Source organism: Brienomyrus brachyistius, chromosome 7, assembly GCF_023856365.1.
Source record: "Brienomyrus brachyistius isolate T26 chromosome 7, BBRACH_0.4, whole genome shotgun sequence".
Classification (NCBI taxonomy): domain Eukaryota; kingdom Metazoa; phylum Chordata; class Actinopteri; order Osteoglossiformes; family Mormyridae; genus Brienomyrus; species Brienomyrus brachyistius.
The window spans coordinates 23,276,120-23,281,279 of record NC_064539.1 but is presented as its reverse complement, the minus strand read 5'-3'; the positions used below and the strand labels follow the sequence as shown (position 1 = coordinate 23,281,279).

The following is a 5,160-nucleotide window of genomic DNA, read 5'->3' as shown; positions in this document are numbered from 1 at the left end:
GAAGCAGAGAGGAAGGATCCAAGACTGAACAAGATTAAACAGCCAGTCGACGCAACGAGATTGTCTATCAGATAGAATGGAGAGGCATTAGTGTGTGGAAAGACAGAGAATCATGACAACCTTGTTAGGGGCTTAGACACTGAAACAGCCAGTGGAGAAGTATTTTCAGCGGGTTTTGGTGACAAAGGACATCACAGCTGTACGTTAGTGTGCAATGTTAGTATTCCAGTGACACATGATGCTAGCAGAAAGCTCAACGTGTTAGATTTCACATCACCAAGCGCTAAAAAGGGTTAATCAGTCCTAGGCCAGGAACAAATGACACGCAGGTGAGACTCCAAGCAGCCTTGGGACCCCATGAAGGGGAATGCTGGTCACACCCATGTGGGACAGGCATTTCCCTCATGCACCAACGGGGAAGTCAACCAGCATCTCCTCAAGCCAGGCCTCAGGAGACAGGGGCTCCCAAAAGCCTTTCACAAGCACGAAAGTTGGCCTCACCATTCCTGTGGACACCGCTCCACCCTCCAATCCCGCAAGCAGGGGTTAAACAAATGCCCCGCCCCCCGTCAACTTCTTTAAAAACCCCATCGGCATGGTAACACCAGCTCTCCTCTCCGCTTTCCCCTGACGCTGCTCCTCCTCGTATCCTCCTTGGCATCCTCCCCTCTCTCTGCGCTGTCGAACCTGGGATCCAAGATCCACCCCTTCGAAGTCGCCCTGACACAAACTCCTATAAGCTCCTCTGTCACTACAGCCACCAGGTACCATTCGAGTTTCTCACTGCGGAGATGCCAACAGTCCACTGACACGTCGAACTCCCTGTGGTGACGGTGGTTTGTATAAACTGACGGAGAGGTATCTGTGCTACGGCCTGTTTTTCAGTTTTTGCTCCCCCTCTGCCCAGCTTGGGTGTGTTTGTGTCACATGATGAGGGGGGAAATCGTCTTTTGCTCTCTCCCCACCCTGCTTCCCTGATCACAGGCTCCCATCTGCCTCTCCCTTCTATAGACCACCTTCATTTACATGCCCCTTTCTCTGCCACGTGCACCTAACATTTTGCAACCCAAAATTTTGAGAAGCGTCCATATTTTCCAAGTCATTTTGGACAAACGTCTTCACAAACACCGAGGTACCTGCCAAGCATGAGTGGAATGCAAAAAAATGCAAGCAGAGCTGGGGGGGGGGGGGGGCACTCTGGGGGGGGGGGGGGGGGGATCTGAAGCTGTTCAGATCTTTGTCTTCAGGGAGGTGGATGAGGATGAGGTGCTGGTTGGTTCCACATCCTTATCTGGCAGGCTGGGTCTTGTTCTCCTCTGTGTCCCTCACCCCAGCTCCACCTCATCTCCTTCAGTAACCGATCTCTTCATTCCAGGTTGCACCTCCCAACCTGTGCAAGTAAGGGTAGATGTGTAAAGGATTAAAGAATTAAGGTGGATCACTCACATAAATTCAGCAAAGGCACTCGCAAGTCATAACTGTCTTGCTGCGGCTGATTGAAGCGGCATATCTTTGGTTTATCTGTCCAGCCACAGATGGTTGCTAATGGTTTCAGAATCTCAGGGCAGCCCACACAGGCGATTCGATCCAGCACCATCGCAAGAGAGACAGTTTTAAGCCATAATTTTTTTTTTTTTGTTGTGAAATGAGAGACATGATGCTGCTATCCTGCAGATGAGAGATTCATGGAAGGAGCAGGGTGATGCGCATTGCCCTCACTGCCACCAACCAGGAACGGCCTCAACTAAAACTACATCTCCCAGGAGATCCCCCCTAAGTCTGTACCATCACCAGGCTGGACTGACCCAAAAAAAGCCCAATTTTCAGCAAATCCAACATCACGTTTACTCAAGTGTGAAAGCAGATTAGCCCAATCTGACTAATCTTTCGCGACAGCTCCGGCTGCAGGTTCAACTAGGCAGAGTGGGTGCCACTATCCTATGTGAAAGCTGATTGGTTAAAGTCCATGGGGGCGGGGTCACCATATTTTTTTTGAGTCCAATAACAGTACCCTGGTCAGAAAGCACCAGCTCGTTCTCTAACAGATTTAGTGGGAAAATTCCCAGATTGTATAAAGAATATTGCAGTCATTTTCTGGGCTTCTTTTTTAATAACCTAAGGAAAACTGAAAACGAAGATAGTCACAAGCGAGAAGTAGTCATTAAATAAGAACAGTGGAATGCGGTGCATTTTGAGTCCCCACCTCAGCAGGACCCAATATTGGTAACAGGAACAGATGAAGAAGCAGGCAGTCCCAGCGAACCGGGCCCAGGGCCCTGAGCTCTCCATCTCCCGTCCGGCAGGCCCCAGGGACACTCCCCTGGAGCGGGACAGAGGAGAGGAGAGCAGCAGAAAGTGGAACACGACCCGGTGCGTCTCCCACCCGCCCCCCACGCAGTCAGCCAGCCCACTTTGTACAATAGCTCGGACCATACCAAACCCAAAGCTGAGCTTGGTTTGGGGGGGAGTCTAATGAAGTGTGGTGGCCCATGACTCCATTCATAGACCACAGGAATCACATGAAGCTCCTCTGCCACCTCTGACTAGCACTTCGAAACCTCGGTCTGTTCTCGGTCCACAATTAGCAGTGTTGCACAGATCCACACCCTGACGGCACATCAGCAGCCTGTCAGTTATTCCCAGCGTTTTAGCCTGTGTTCCTCCCTGCCTTTAACCACCATAAATCCCTATGCGTAGTTCTGCTCGCTGCCCCTGCCCACGACACTCCTGCCCACATCCCCTCTCTCAGTGCAGCCATTTTGTCTTCATCAACCTTTGCGGTTATCTCTGATTTCTAGCACTTGATTGAAACAAAAAGTTTGCAGTCAAAGTTCTGGAAATGGGAGGGTACCATACCTTAGCTGCTGGGCTGTAGGTGGGGCAGCGCTGACCCCTCATGACCGAGCTCTGTTCCTCATCACTGCGGGGATTTCAGTATGTTCTGCTGACCCGCCATCCTAGCCAGGGCATCCTGAAAAAATGGCTTTTTGCCACAGGCAGTGTAGCTGTTAGGCAGAGTCCATCATGAGTTTGGGGGGGGGGGGGGGGGGGAGAGGTGACGCAGATGCGTGGGATGACAGTGGGGCCAGGTGAGAAGCCTTTACTTTGGTCATTCATCCAGGAGAAAGTGAGAACACAAGAGAAAACGCCGGTCATCATTAAGCAGCCCGATGTTCTCATTGATTACCCTGATGAAGTGGCAGCTTCCTATCATTTAGCCAACTAAACTCCAACCTGGTGGCCCATTACCAACATCTCCCTGTAAAGAATAGCAGTTTGTATTACAGAGGCAAGCCGAAACCGTAATCGTACCTGTGCTGGCGGGATTTTAACGAGAAGATCAGTTAATATCAATGTGGATCACAGCACTCGCCTCTCTCCTGTGCCCTCTCACACGCAGGATTAAATCGACCAGGTATTCACAGGGACAGGAAAATCCAATTTTTTCAAACACAGTCGTCTGGTGTCCTTAGAACGAGATAAACTGACTCCTGGTAGTGAAAAAAAACGATATATATATTACTGAAAAAGAAATGCGTTCGGGCATCAAATCTCTTCTGAATTATTTATCGTCCTGCGGAAAAATGCTGCGGGCGCAGCTGCCGCCCCCCCCCCCCCCCCACCTCACCTCTATTTGGTGCCTCGTCGGTCCCATTTAAGATCTATTCTTTAATAAAGGCTCTCCTATATTAATACATGTGTAAATCCGCATCTCATAAGCACAGCGCATCGGCGCAGCTCTCCCCAGAGACGTTATCGAGCGAAAACGTGCACAAAACAGCTGGAAATTCACGCTACAGCCTTTAACATAGTCAACAACACTGGCTGTTTAGGAGACTACAAACGATCGCCTACAGTCGTTTTCCGTCCCTTCGGCTACGAACAAACATTTATGTGAATAATGCGGTTCCAGCGCTGAGAGCGTCGGTAACGGGCGCCACCGCTGTGTGACTTTACCTTCAGTAACAGCCTCTGCTTTCTCCAGGCGTCGGCAGTCGTCGTCCTAGCATGGAATTAATCCGTATTTATATGCCCCTTTCTTTTGGTTCAAAATCAAAACCACACCCTTGCAACTATGCAGTACACACACTTTAAAATTTTGTTAATTTATCTAACTATTCTAAAGAACATAGTGTTAATATCTGCAGTACTAAAATCACACCTTAACATTAACACATATATAGTCCATATACAGCCATCTCTATATATGCTCTGCTTTAAAAACACTAACGCCGTTTTAACATTTATTTGTAAGAAAATTATAAATCAGCAAGTATGTGAAAATCGCATATCCATCTTTTTGTTAAATCTGCCTACCTTTGCAGTCTTCTCGTCGCAGATGTTGAAGTGCTCTAGTAAACGATACATTTTGTTTATCTCACCGTCGGAGAACGAAAGCCGGCTGGGCGATTCTGCGTCTGATCGGCTTTGCGATGGACCGAGGAACAATATTAGAGATAAACCCCTCCCTCCGCATCCTTGCAAGTCTCCTGAATGACGGCACCGTATTGGATCATGACCTTTTCATCTCCGCAGTCGAGATGAAATTCAGCCCATAATGGAAATTAAAGTTGTTACAGATTCATAGTCTAGACTAAAATTGCTTTCGGTTGAATATTCATTCACTTCAGGCAATGTAAGTGGAATAACCCACAAATATCACACGATCTACATTCCTCCGTGGGTTTTTCGCCCTAGTTCTCGGTAATATATTCAGTGCCTTCTCAAATAGCCTTGCCCCCACCCCTTGAAAGCTCCTCTCACAACAACCTTTGGCAAGGATAAACTTTCAGAGTACTTTACTGGGTCAAAGAGCTATAAACAAGACTCTGTTGGGCTAAAAAAAAACCCGGAGATGTGTGTGATGCTGCCAGCAGCGGTGTGTTATTTGCCTTTGTCTGTGGTGCATGGGGCAGGATAATGACGACGCCTTCAGCGGCCATCTGCTATCCCAGGATACGCAAGGCAAACATCTGCGGTACTCGTGAATAATAAGTCTTTGCAAGTCTGTACCACACCACCAAAAGCAAAGCATCACTCGCCGTCTCAGATCAGCTTACTGGTGCCTATAGAAATACCCATTCTGCATATCAATTTGTACGTTTCAGTGCACAAAGCAATTCGTTAATTTGCTTTGTATTATTAGGTCAGAATCACCTT

At 48.3% G+C, this 5,160-nt stretch overlaps 1 long non-coding RNA gene across 2 annotated transcripts; it reads right to left on the bottom strand.

The window, feature by feature from the left end:
- Positions 1-1,192: 1,192 nt before the first annotated feature.
- Positions 1,193-4,781, bottom strand: LOC125746266 (uncharacterized). Of its 2 annotated transcripts, none has more exons than XR_007398903.1 (5): positions 4,318-4,781; positions 3,958-4,003; positions 3,313-3,491; positions 2,204-2,971; positions 1,193-1,390 (listed from the first exon to the last, which is right to left on the bottom strand). It is a non-coding gene; the product is annotated as an uncharacterized LOC125746266 (long non-coding RNA). The 2 variants fall into 2 exon arrangements; XR_007398902.1 differs by having other exon boundaries at positions 2,204-2,983; positions 4,318-4,779.
- Between the last annotated feature and the right edge of the window lie 379 nt (positions 4,782-5,160).